This window comes from Falco peregrinus, chromosome 5, assembly GCF_023634155.1.
Source record: "Falco peregrinus isolate bFalPer1 chromosome 5, bFalPer1.pri, whole genome shotgun sequence".
In the NCBI taxonomy this organism is placed as follows: Eukaryota; Metazoa; Chordata; class Aves; order Falconiformes; family Falconidae; genus Falco; species Falco peregrinus.
The window spans coordinates 77,599,011-77,612,844 of NC_073725.1; the positions used below are offsets into that span (position 1 = coordinate 77,599,011).

Genomic DNA, 13,834 nt, shown 5'->3' on the forward strand with positions numbered 1-13,834 from the left:
ACCCTTCATGAAGCTGGGAGCAGCGTGGTGCAGTGCCACAAGGCTGGGTGCTGGCGGTGGGACATAGCTCCCTTACTGTGCCTACTGTTGAACGGTTTGGGAGCCACGGGCTTGTGGTGGCTTCTGCTGCTGCTGGTGGCACCTCGCCACCGTGCATCCTTCCACATCTGTAAGGTATTGAGAGGGAATTAGGGCATGAACTGTCTCCCAGATGAGATTTAAAAGAGTGTTTCTGTTCACCTAGTCATTGTTCCCCAGGATTCGTAAAGAGGGACAACAGTGTCCTGTTGAGAACTGAGAACTGCTCAAGTTTGCTCTGCCCAGGAGGGGCATTTGGGAAAAGTGTTGCAGGATCTGTGCAGTTGAATCTAAGTGTCTCTGCCCACCACTTGGTTTGGCTGAAGCTCTCTGAGCTCCTTCATTTTCCAGAGCATATGCATTTTCTGGGGGTTCCCCCAGCATTCTGCAAAGGCTTTGTATTTGTCTATAAAAGCCGCTTCAGAATGGAATACCTCTGGGCCTCAGTGACTGTGGAGGGAGGAACAGACTTTTTTTTTTATTTATTTTTTTTGTAATTGCTAAAAATATATGAATTCCTCTGCTTTTAGAGGGAAGTGAGAAGACCTGCTTATGTTGTTGGCAGCTAGTGGGAGGGCACTTGCTGTACCACTCTCCCTGTACCACCCTCCCTGCTCCCCAGAAGCACTACTTACTTCTGGAGAGGAACCCAGAGCAAGGCATCTGTGACCTTGGTGTTTGTGAACCCCGTGGCTTAAATACATGAAAATCAGCAAGTCAGAACTGCTGGGATAGCATCACACAGTCCTGTTTCAGAGGCTCTGAGCCATCTTGAGGCTGCTGGAGATGAATAAAGGGTCACTGGCATACTGACAAGTGGCAGGGAGCCTTATGGCGGGGGAATGCGGTTGTGTGCAGCTCCTTCCCACCCTCCTGTGTGGTGGCACCTCACCTCCCAGTGCAGCATAAACAGAACCAGCGTCTGGAGGATGTGTTTCTTGTTGGGGAAACCAAGGCCCAGAGGAGAGGTGAGATGTCTGGGAAGAAAAGTACTGGTAAAGCTACTGATAAAGGTGACTGCAGGTTTTCCCTGATTTTGTTCTCTGTCATTGGACTTCAGGTCAGGCAGCAGCCTCAGGAGGTCTGTCAGCTTCAGCAGGCCAGCGTCCGTGCTCTTTGGAGTACAGTTACCCCAACAGGGCTGGGGCAGGCACAAGTCCCTGATATTTATCAGCAACCTTTTTGGATTCGGGTGTGCTTGGAGAGTTAGTTTTGCACCTTGCAAGAATCACAGACTGGTTGAGACTGGAAGGTACCTCTGGGGTCCACCTGGTCCAACTCCCCTGCCAAGCCTCTGTGCAAAGGACAAGAGACATGTGTAGCTGGGGATAACCAAAATCTGCTCTGACTATAGCCACAGAGGAGGGATGAGGAGGGAAAAAGAGACCACTCTTCCAAACCGCAAGGGTACTAACATCAGCTTTGATATTCAGGAGATGCCTGTTCATCACACTTGAGTGGAGCTTGTGTTCACCAGGTGTTGCAGTGAGGTGGGTGCATCCCTGTGCTGCTGTGCTCCCTCTGGAAGTTGTGGCATCGAAGCTTAGCTGGGATTTGGTAGAGTAATGATGCTGCAGGTTGTTGTGGGTACCTGCTTGTTGGGAACATTGGGCTTGTAACTGTTTGCTTGCCAGTTCTCACCAAAGCGCCACGTGGCAGCTGGAATAGTGTCTTGCTCAAGAAAGTGTGCAGTGCCAAGGAGTTGGCTTTGTGATATGCTGTTTCATCTGCCTGAGGCTTCCAGTCCTGCCGATCCGCTTTCCATGCTGGCTGCTCCAGCAGTCTGCTCACTCACAGCGCCTCTTAGTTGTTTAAAATGAGGTTATTTATAGCTCTGGAGCCATAAAGAACTTGGAGGATGGCGCAGAATTGCGGAGACCGAAGTTCTTAATAAAAAAACAAACTCTCCCTTTGCTCCCCATCTGCCTCCCAACCTTCCCCATCTCCATTTCCCACAAGTGCAGGTACGAGAGCTATCCTGCCCGCTTACCCTCTCTGCAGAGAGGGCAAAAGCTGGGGCAGAGGGTCATTTGGGGCACATGTCCTCATCTTAGGCAGCAGGGTTGGTTAAAATCTGAGCAGGAATGCCTGAACCCCTTGCCTGAGTGTTGCTGTCACAGCATGATGAGCACAGTGGACCTGTCCCTTTGATAGTGCCAACCTTAAGAAGGGGAAGCAGCACCTTTATCTGGTTTTGGGGCGCTCCAGACTGTGGTAGCTGAGCACTCTTGCTCCAGGGAAGTAGGTTCAGGTCCTTTTCCAAGTGCAGGTGTTGGAGTAATTTTGCCTTGGCACAGTCAGGATCCTGCACTGCAGGAAGGAGGTTAGCAGCCAGCTTTGGTTGTGCGTAGATGTACTGTCCTGCCCTCTTCATCTCTTTTGGGAAGAGATCCTGGAGGTGCGGTTGTCGATTGTGCTGTGAAGGAAGTGGCTTCTTGTACTCTGTGCTGCAGCAGTGTGTGGTCAGAGGGCCTGGAAGAGCCCTTTGGTAATCTGTTTGGAGCAGGTGTGTTTCCATATGCAGGTATGTTGGGGTTAGGGTGGGAGAGGGATTGGTAGGTGGTGACTTTTTTGAGGTGTCTTATTTTTTAAGAATAGGGAATAGTAAAAGGAGCCAGAGCAGGGATTATTTTTTTTTTCCAGAATAACCTTGCTGCATTGCTCACTTGGCTTTTTTTGGCTGAAGAGGCAGGAGCTTGGTCTAGTGTTTCATGGCAAATTGTTTGCCCCCCTGAGAGGTGTCACGCATGTAGCCCAGAGCTGTGAAGCAGTCTCAGTCTTCCAGAAGGAGCTGATGGATGGATGCAATGACAGCAGGAAGCTCAGGAGCCTGGCTGAGCTGCTGCGAGGAAGGAGAAAATGTAGGAAAGGGTATGTGGGAAGGTTATTTCTTCTTCTCCCAAAGTCATGCAAAAGAGCTAGGGTGGAAACCACATCCACCTAATGCTGTGGCATCTGTCCTGGTGGGAGATGGGCCTGCATTAACTTCATGTTCCTGCTGTCTTGGGCTTGTGAGAGGGGGCGTGAAGGGAAGAGCAGCCTCCTGCTTCCTGCCTGTGGGGTGGACAGGGAGCTCCCTTCCCCTCTGAGCTGTTTAGTGCTGCCAAGCGGCCAGCTCTTCCCTGGGTTCATTCCAGAGCTCATTGCTTTCCTCCAAAATTATCCAAAAAGCAGGTACTTGTTGCTGCAAAAGGCACATGCTAGATTTCTCAAACTAGTAACTTAATCAGTTTTGACACCGGTGGCTCTGGGCTCAGGTCTCTTGGCTAATGTGATTCAGAAATGGAAAGACACACAGAGCTGTAGCCTCCCTTCACCCACCTCCACCCCCCAGCACAAGCGTCTGGCCTCAGGCTGGCCCTGGCACTGAAAGGCTGTGTTGATCCCATCTTGGCTGGAGACTGATGCTTGTGCGTGGAGGAGACGGAGGGGAGTGTGTACAGAGCAAACCCTCTGCAGGCCTTTGTTCCCTCGGATGAAACAGGCCCCCCCCTCCCCGGTGCGGGGCTACAGCAAACAAGGGCAGTTGTTCAGGGCACACGGAGAGGAAAGATAAGCTGTGGTTGGATGCTGTTTGCTTTTGGCAAGCTGGGGCTGCATCTGCCTGTTCCTGCCCAGGGATCCACAACCCGCCCAGGTAGCTGTGCCTTATCAGCTGCACTCCTTAACGAAGTGCCCTGGGCTTTTATTTGAATTGGGTCCCTTCCCATGCGTCTCGCTCTGCCTGGTGCTGGCAAGGCACCAGTATTGCAGCCGACAGCCTGTGCCAGCCAGAGCATCTCACAGCATCCGTGCCCACAAGCATCACTGAATCCCTGCGAGGGGTAGGTGCTGAAGGTCACTGTGAGGAGGTGTGAAGAACTGATCTGAAGAGAAAGAAGCTGCTTCTGTGTTACAGATGGCATTTATGAGGCTGCAGCAGGACATTCAAACCAGAAGGAAACTTGAAGTGAAGTGTGAAGGCAGCCCGCAGCCCTTCTGGATGGCAGTGGGACAATCAGCAGGAGAGTCAGGGCGGTGCATGGGGTGAGGATGAGAGTTTGGGCTGCAGGTGCTTGAAGGCTGCCAAGTTGGCAGCTTGCTGGGAGCTGGAGGGGCCTCGCCTGCCCTTGCCCAGAGCAGTACAGAGCTCAGCTTTGTCTCCAGACACCTGGGTTCAAGCCCTGCCGCTCCCAGTGCTCAGGGTGGTATTGCATGCTGGGGCTTGTAGTTACATGGAACTGGGCTCCTGCATTTGGAGCGTGGCAGATTCTCTAGAGCAGAAGGAGGTGCTGGGACGCTGGCTCTTGCCACCTTTTGGCAGGGAGAGGACAGGGTGTCCGTACCCCTGGCTTTTTCAGTAGCGTTCCCAGCTGTGACTTGGAGAGAAGGTTGGCACAAGCAGGATCTTTTGTCTTCTTGAAAACCTGATTTTAACTATGTATATGTATTTTTCCCCCTGATTCCTTGGCTACACCAGGAAGGGTCTCCTCCTTTTGTTTGGAGCCCTGGTGCTGGCTGGCATGTGCCCCATGCAGCACTGGGACATCCCAGCAGACCTGTGCCACCAACTGCAGCAAATGGTTCCTCTTTAACCTTCCCTGCTGAGGAGCTGAGGCTTCTGCCGCCTTACCCCACAGCAGTTGTGTCTGTCTGTGGGGAGGGACAAATGGGAACTTGGTGCTTCTGAAATGTGGGAAAAAAATTTTTGCAGGAGCTGCCTGGTTGCAGGCTGTGGCACAGAATGGACTGATCACTGATGCTGCTGCTGTCCTGCCCAGCAGCCTCCACGGCACGCACAGTGACGTGTGTCAGGCACATCATTGCTTTACAGATCCTCTAGAGAATCTCCCAGCAAAGCTTGGCACAATGGCCTATTTTCCTTGGGTTATGTTTTCCTACAGCAAATGTTTATATGCTTTGTGTCTTCTGGGCATGCTGGTGTGGGCACTGCCAGCCCCTGGCTGGATCGGTGTGTGTGTGTGTGATGGCTGTTGGAGGGACTGCTGTTGGTGGTGACGTGGTGGGGAGGGCACAGCAGCTGACAAGGCCCATCTGTCTTGTGCAGCATTTGTCTGCCGCAGGCAGGGCACGCGCGCTCTTTCTCTCCTCTCTGTCCCATGTCTGTAGGATGACAGTGATGTCCTTCAGGTTGTCCTTGAGGAACGTGTGTGCTGAGGTTACCCAAGAGCTGTTTGTGAGTGTGTGTGTGACTTGAAGATGGTCAGGAGCTTTAAATGAGAGCGGGAGTTGCCTCCGTGGTAGGAAGCGCTGTGTGCTGCTGCAGGGAAGGGATGCTGAGCTGTTAGAGGAGCCTCAGCATGGTCTCTGCTGGACTGCTGTGATGGCACTGTGCTTCTCTGTGGCATGGACACGCGACAGTTAATTGCACGTGCTCCACTCAGGAGCATCTTCTAGATTCCAGCTGTCAAAGCACTAACTTAAGTATGTGTCATTTTTACAAGGCAGTAAACAGTACCACAGTCTGAATTACCGAGTCCTGAGGCCTCCAGGGTACAGTATAACTTCTAAGGGCTTCCCTGGTAATTACTGCTTGCCTGACTGCTTGAGGAGTTGGCCAGATGTGTTGCTGGCTCACTTAAGGTAGCAGTAGCTCTAGAGCATGGGGCATGAACAGAAGGAGCAGGTTGGGGTGCTGGGTGGTCGTGTGGCTCAGCCTGCCCCAGCACAGCATTCTGCTCTACTCCTGGCCCTTCCAGCTCCACATAACCCACCCAACCCTCCTTGCTGTCTCTGAGAAGCCAGAGAAACCAAACGGCCACTGTTTTCAAAGTGCACAGCGATGCCAAAATGAATCTGAGGCCAAGTGTGGGTTCCTGCGTTGATCCATTTTTTGATGGGGTGGTGGGCTTCTGATGTGGTGCAATGCTCTTGGGTCCTTCTGGAGCTCCTTGGTTTGTTGATGGTATCCTGGTGGGTGATCTCCTGTGACATGGCAACTGCCCTAGGTGACCTGAAGGCACTGTTGGCTGCCACATTTCCCTCTGTGCCGGTGGGCAGGAAGGTGCAGGGGAGGGCTGTAGGCTGGTGGGGGTCACAACATGCTGAAGGAGCCCATCTTACCGTCTGCACTGGGTGCTGTGCCACAGAGGGCACAGGTGCGGGTCTGTGCTGCCCATCCAGGGGTATTTTGTTTGTGCGCGCTGGTACTGAAGGTTGGCCCGGGACTGTCCTAGAAGCCATCAACGCAAGGAAATGAAAATGACAAGTAGGCTGTGCAAGAGGAAGCATTCACAGCCAAGCCACAGTAAGATCAGCGTGTTTTATCCCACTGAGCTTCTTGGTAACTGCTGATAATTGCCTACTCTAAAGTTCAGGCACATGAGAAAGAGAAGCAAGTGGCCTTTATAGGTGAGCTGCACATGTGCAGACATGTCCATCGTTGTTGGTGGGCCTCAGCCTGTGCACAGGATCCCATCTACTCCCATCTCCCTTGCAAGAAGGACCTGCACTCAGTTGCTGGCTGGAGCACCACAAAAAGGTACTTCAGTAACGGGGCTCAAGAGCTCACCGATGCCTGTCTGGTCAGTGTAGGATTGATATTTTGGCCTCTTGTTAAATTGGCTTGTGGTGGTTTCTGCAATGAGGTGTGAATTCTCGAGGCTGGCCTGGCTCTTTCTGCGAAGAGCAGGAATGCTGACGTGGTGAAAGGCCAAAGTCTCCTTGGATGTAATTCTGAGTTTCCTCCATGGTTTCAGCAGTACGGGACTGGCTTAGGGTGGGGTGAGTTTCCGTGATGTCAAGAGGAAACTGTTCTGTTAAAGTTCACTGAAGAGATTTTGCTTTTGATTTTTTGAAGGTCATGTGTCAGCATCCAGCCTTGCAGAGCAGAGCCAGGATTCCTTGAGAGCTGTAAGGCGCTCTGACCTTTCCTCGCCTTCTCGTCAGAGGAGGCGTCAGCGTGGGTCTCAGTGGGGGAATCCTGTGGCTCTTGGCACATGCAGGGATATCGATCCATGACTTCAGCCTTTGTCCTGCAGATCTAGTGTGCAGAGCTGGCAAGCCTCTGGAGGTACAGGGGGTAATTTAGCTCACCTGTGACCTCAGTGGGTAGGAATGGTATTTAACCAGTGCTGGAATGAGAAGATAGAAGGCAGGGGGTGAATTTGGGGTGGGGGTATCCCTTCTGGCCTCTGGAGCCTTGGTGGCTGCAGTGTGGAAGTGCTACAAGCAGCCACCAGCCTGTAGATGCCCTGGACCTCTCTTGGTATTCTCTGCCTGCTGTATTTGAGTCTGACACTTCAGCTGCTGTGGAGATGGACAGATTGCTATTAACTGTATCCTGCGTGTGCCCCCCAGTGAACTGAGCCCAGGCATTAGCATTGCAAGAGCTGAAGGCTGGAGCACAGCAGCTGGAAATGCAGGGTGATTTGTTCAGTGGAGATGTGAGAGATGGGAGCAGACCACTTTGGAGCTGTGCTGTTGCTCCTGATCCATTCTCCCTCCTTCCCCTCTTTTTTGTTCTCTCTTTCTCCTCCCCCACTACTCTACCAATTTTATTTTAACAGCACTACAAATTGCAACATAAAACTTAGCTGAGCAGCAATTCGGGTCGGCAGCCACCAGTAAGTCTCCTCTTCCAGCCTCCCCACGTGAGAGGGGAGTTGCACTGGGAGTAAGGGGCTATGGGTGAATCCAAAGTGTGCCTGGTATATAGTCCCATTGGGTTTTCCTGGCTCTTTCCAGCCCATAGCATGTTAGGCCTTAGTCCCACATCTCTCTGGTCCTGGGAAACAGGATTTCTCCCACCCCAGCCTCCAGTACTAACACCTGGTGCGTTGGAAAATGGTGTGAGACAGCCTCACGCATGGGATAGGGGCGATGCTAGCATAAATTGCAACTGCCATCATTTGGGTGTGTGACATCTAAAGTTGTTCCCTGTTCTTAAAGGTAGTGGAGGGTGGTCTTCATCCAGGCAAATGTACCTGTACTTCCAAACTACCCTGCACACGAGGTGCTTTTGTTTTCTGGTGCAGGATGCATGTATCCTGTACTGGCTGTGCTGGGAAGAATGGCAGAAAATAGCCTTTGGTATGTACAGGGCAAAACCTTTGCCATGTAGTTCGTGCAAGGGATCTATCTACACAGTCCCACACCAGGAGCCGTTTGTCCCGGCAAACATGTCTCCCAGCTGCCTGTACTGTCCCCTTGGATGTGTGCTCCACCTGTGTTTGTAGCCCCCTCCCCACCATGCTGGAGGTTGACCACCCTGCGCCGAGGCCAGGTACTATGAGACCCGACTAAAAGTACAGACCATGTCTTTGTCTTAGCCTCTTCTTGGCCGGCTGTGAAGCTTCAAAGGCATTTTCCGTGCTGGGCTCCTGAAACACTGGACAAGTGTTGAGAGATGCAAGGATAGGGCTGCCTGATGTCAACAAGACTGGCTTCGTGTGTGACGTACTAGTGAGAAAACCAAGGTGCAAAGGGGAAAGGCATCTGCTGCAGAGGTGTGTTAGAAGCAGGGAGGTTCTGGGGGGTTGGAGTAGCTGGGATTTTTGCAGAGGAGAAGCGCGAGGCCAGTGGTGCCTGTGGCGTCTAGGGAATGCAGGGCTCTGACTCCAGATGGCCGCCTCGCCCTTGCCCTGCTGTGTTCTCCAGGGAGCGCAGGCTCTTTTGAGGCAGACTACAGACCCTCACTTAAAAACAAATTCCTTAATTGGCTTAAAGGCAGAGAAACAAAACCAAGTAGAGCTTCCTCTTCATCCAGCTTGCTTTCCTCTGCAAGCGTTGCTTTTGAAGTGATTGTTCAAGCATACCTCAGGCGTGGGTAGCTAAATGGAGGGGAATCAAGTGTCCTTTGCTCCCAAGAGTCCACCCTCCTTGCTGAAGCTGTCCCTGCTTCTCAGATGAGAGAGCAGCTTAATGAGTTCTGTTTCTTGTTCCTTGCCTGGCCTCCTCCCCTCCCTGCTGAGAGCAGGTAAGTCTTTATTGTCAAATGTAACTGTAGAAATCAGCCCCATCAGTGCTTTCTTTCCTTCCCGCTGTCTCAGGTTCGTAGTGCTGAAAGGCTCCTTATCTTGCTGTGTCTCCATGCTTAGATCCTCCTTCAAAGAGCAGCCCGTGCTCCCCTTCTCCAGGGCCTGTTTCAAATGGGACCTGGAGAGAGGTGACCAAGACTTACTGAAGGATCTCCCAGGTCTCTGAGGTCCTCCAGTGGTACCACAGCTGCTGCTTCTGTAGCTGGGGTGAAGGACATGCCAGCAGGCTTCTGGGACAGCTTTCCCTGTTGGGATCCTTTCCTCCCACAAGAGGAGCTGGGCTGATGTGTTGCAGGATATCTTTTTTCAGTTGGGCTAGCCCAGCTCATGCCCAGAGCCTGCCATGACGTGTTAGTGTGGGGGTAACGGAGCCCCTTTCTATAAACGCTGTTGCACAAACCCCTGAGGGGCTTCCTAGGTATCCTGGGGCACGGAGCTCGCTGCCCGCCTGCCTCTGTGCTTGCATGCTGGCAGTGCTGGGCGTGCTGAGTCTGTCTTAGCCAGAGCTCCCCTGGTTGTAGAGCGAGCAGGCACAGCTTGATTCAGCATGAATTCCCTGCTTCCAAGGGCTTTGTATAGCTGCTTCTGCTCCCCGTTAGATCCTCTGGCTCTGGCCTTGTCCCGGAGATTGGACCTTCATCCTGCTCAGGGGGTGGCAGCTGTTCTAGAAGGGGAACAGGAGTCCTGATGGTCTCCTGGGCTGGTATAAATCTCCTTGCTAGCACTGAAGGACCTGGTGTGATGTAGGTGAGGAGCTAGAAACTCATTCACAGCCCTTGGTCTGTTGTTTGCAGACAGAGGTGGTTCTCTGCTCTTCTGTGGCCAGGTGCTGGTGTCTAGGTGCTCAGAGGTCCTGGTAGCTCTGCAAATTCCAGGCTCAGATTCATGTTTTGTTCTCTTAAGTTTACCCCCATATACATAGACAAACCCCTGAATAGCTGTAATAAACCATATGCCCTCGTTATTTAAATAGAATAAATAAAGTTGGAAAAGCCTCCCAGGGACATCTGGAACTTCACCTGTGGGAAATCAGCAGTTAAAGGAGCCGTATCTGTAGTGGAGAGTGGGGAGAAGAGCCCGTAAAGATGTTGTCAGCAGAAAAAGAGAAGTGTCTGAAAGTCTTTCATCTTGCCATTGGCAGTGCTCAGACGTGACTCCAGCTGCTTCCTATTGTGGGATGCAAGCAAGTGTGTGCTCCCACACGTGGTTATCACTGCTCGCCAAGAGGAGGTCTGGGTTGACCCAAATGTTTGGAAATCATTATGCTATCAAGTACAGAGTATGGTAAAGGAGCGTTGCCAGGACTTGAGAAATTCACATTTGGTTTCTGGACTCATCTTAGACTTAGTGGTCTGTCAGTGCCTTGGTTGCTGTCTAGATGTCTAGCTAACAGGTGTCTAGATATCTAGGCAACAGGCCCCATGGAAGGAGAATCCAAGGCTCTCCGAGATACTGCTGCCTACTGCAGGCACAGGGCTGCACAGATACATACAGAGAAGTGTGTACAGGTGTGAACTCTTAGTTTTTTCAGGCACTGATGGTGTTTCTGAGGCTGCAGTGGGGAAGTCATTCCCAGTTCTGTCCAGAACCTCTCCAGTTGCTTTGTGGAAGGAAGGGATCTGGCAGCCAGGCAGGTGTTGCAAGTTAAAGAGGATACAGCCATATCTGTGCATTTGCTGGAGACCAAATGGACACTGGAATTACTTTGCTTCAAGAGGGAGTTTCTGTGCTGCTGCCTGTTCTCTCTTGGCTTATGCAGATACCTGGCATCTCAGATCCTTCGTGTTACAGGTTCTCTACAAGTTAAGAGCTTATATTTCCTGGCCTCCCTGCCTGTGAGCTCTCCACGGCCAACTTGAACTTCACTTACAAGCTCAAGATGCAAATATGAACATCCCACCTGTGCCACATTGCTGGGTGCTCCTTAACACTGTGTCTGATCCCAGAGGTACTTGTGCCCAAGCGTTCAACCCCTTTCAAGGCTGAAGACTTGCGACATGAACCCTCTAGAGAGGGGTGCACTGAGAGGTGCTGTGGTGTGTGTCCAAGGGCTGTGCTGAGCTCCTGCTGCTTGCTGGCAGCCCCAGGTGTGGAGGACAAGCAGTGATGGCTGGCTAGCAGGCACAGTGCTTGCCTACACTGGGATCCCTGGTGGGTAGGCAGTTATCTTTTGCAGCCTGGTTCTTCTGAGTTGCTGATCATCTCTCTCCGTGAGTGATGCGTATATCACTTGACTGCCAGTACCCTCCCCTCCCTGCTCCAGCACGTAAGCCTCTGTATGGTACACCAGCTTTGACAGAAAGGGCCAACCCCGCTGCAGGCTTTCACTGTTTGTCAGAATAAATTGCTTCCTCCTGTGGCGTGGAGGAGATGCTGGTTCATTTGCCCTGAGTCTGAACAGCACCTGAGGCGGCTTCTCCCTGCTTGTTCTTCCTCCCCCTGAGCCTGCAAGGAGAGCAGAGCCTGCTGGCTGCAGCATGGCAACAGGCTTCCAAAACCACAGCTGATGCAGCAGCAAATTTTGTGCAGTGTTGCATTCATGTGCTTGACCTGGCATAACCTAGGAAGGGGAACAGAGCTGGAGAAGGTGCGGATGATCTAGGAGCAGGGAAGGCTGGAGCCATCTGTGAGATTGGTGGAGTTTGCTGTCCGAAGCCTCTGCTCTCCATGCTGGACCATGGACTGGCCAAGCTGACCAAGCAAGCCCTTGGCCCTGCTTCACCCCAGGTCAGTAAAGCATGGAGGGACGTGGCTGCAGTGCAGCAGGCTGCACTAAGCCTTTGTGCATGTTTTTTTCCAGCACCTGACAATGAATGTGAGTGTGCTTGAAAGTTGCCTGTGGAGCCATGGACTCAGTGGAAAGAGTGTGTGCATGTGTGTGCAAATTCGAATGCCCGGTTCATCTGGGACATTGCCCTGGGCTTCTGCTCTGTGCATTGAGATCCTCCTCTGGGATCAGTGTTCGTTGGAGGGGTTGCAGATGTGGTACCTGAGGCGGAAGAGAGGACATTCAGGTTTGCCCTCTGTCTTCTGATCTCCTGTTGCCAAAGGAGCTGCTCAAGCATGCAGAGAGATAGCAGGGCTAGCTAGTTGGTGGCATTGGCTCTGGGAGGAACCTCCATCCTTGCCTTTCCCCTTGCTGCCAGGTGACATTAATAGTGTAGCTGTGGTGGCTTGATTACCGTGCCCTGATCTGACCACAGGCTGAACTCCAGGGATGCCGGGAGTTGCCAGAGTTCCTCTCTCTTCCTCTGTCCCTTGGCAATCTTCCTTTCTTTCTTCAGATCAGTGCAAAGCTTGTTGGCTTGGTTATTAAGCGTGAGCTGCTTTCCTGAGGCACAGGACTGGCTTAGCTTTTCATTAAGGCCTGTTAATCATCCTGAAGAGAGCCTGACAGCCGCTGGCGATGGACCACAGTGCCCTGCTGCCTTCCGTCTCGCCAGGAGCTGTGCGGTCCCGCTTACCGTGCCCCGAGTGTGGCTGGCAGCGGTGGGAAGGGCGCTGCGTGGTCTGGCATGGGACAGTGTGGCAGCGTGGCCTTGGGCCCCAGGAAATTTCCTCATTTGCAGGAAGGGTGCTCTGCAGCAGCTCCGCCAGGAGCTGGGATGATGGCCAAGTTAAAGCCCCGGGAGAGGAGGAGGCTGGGGGCTCTGCTTCTCACCCCTGCCAGGCTGCAGCCCCATTCTCCTTAGTCTCAGTCCTCAAGAAAACACGAGTCTTTCGCACTCCCTGTACCCCAAATTGTACAGAGCTCTTGATCGCTGTTGGTTTTTGTCTTAATTCCACCTTGGAGCTATGTCTTGATTTATTTTTTCAGGGGGAATTTAGGGAAAAAGATGGTTGTTTCTCAAGCAAATAGCAGTCTGCCCCACGCAGCTGATTATGTGCAGGGTTGAGAACTGGTGAGACAAAAGTAGAGAGGGGCTCGGCAGGGTCCTCCCACCTCCTTCCCCCCGGTTGTGCCTGCGTTGTGATAGCTCTCAGTGCCCCACAACCCCTGCAGGGCCATGCGAGTGGGCAGCCAGCCCTCTCCACACTTGCATGGTGTTCTCCAACAGCATTATTTTGCCTTTCAGGCCTCAAAGGCAGCAAATAGCTTTGAATTTCCTTTTCATCCTGGGAAGAAGGGATTTAATTTATTCTCTGAAAGTACAGGGTGGTGTTTTGGAGCTGAGCAGGTGGCGCTGGCTGTGTGAGTGAGGTGGGGGTGTGGAGTTGCTCACATAGCATCACCCGCAGATCCTCAATCCTGTCCCATGCCATGCTTTCTAGATATCAGACATCTTAAGAGATGTGCTCTAATCCATTCCCTCCCACATTTCATCTGAAATCCTTCCACTTTGAGCTCTTCTTGGATATCCCTCCCACTTTTCCTGACACAGGCATCACAGATGATCATTGATATGAAGCTGTCCCCATCCCATTGTCTCTAGGCAGGCGCCATGTGGGTAGGCAGATGGTCCTGTGGCCACTCTCCAGGTGTGGGTAGCAGACATGCCCCCCGGACCTGGTGAGGAGGGTCGGTGGTAGAGCCAGCCCAGCAGTTCTGCAATGGGGACGATTAAGAGGCAGTAACAGGGGGAGGTCACTTGGAAGAAGACCCCCTTGATGCTGGATCTGAGGGAGTGGCCCACCTTCTTGGTGGAGCAAAAAAGGACATCTGTCCTTGGTATGTCAGCCTCATTTAGGTCTTAGTAATGCATTGAAGACAGCAAAATCTTGGGCTGCTTCTGCTCTCGGCAAAAGACTCGGTGAAGGGGCAGTGAAGGGGCTGTTCG

At 52.4% G+C, this 13,834-nt stretch overlaps 1 protein-coding gene across 16 annotated transcripts in view; it reads left to right on the forward strand.

Moving 5' to 3' along the window:
• The window catches only part of CAPN15 (calpain 15), a 60,831-nt gene that overhangs the window by 20,029 nt on the left and 26,968 nt on the right, over positions 1 to 13,834 (forward strand). The window lies entirely within an intron of this gene.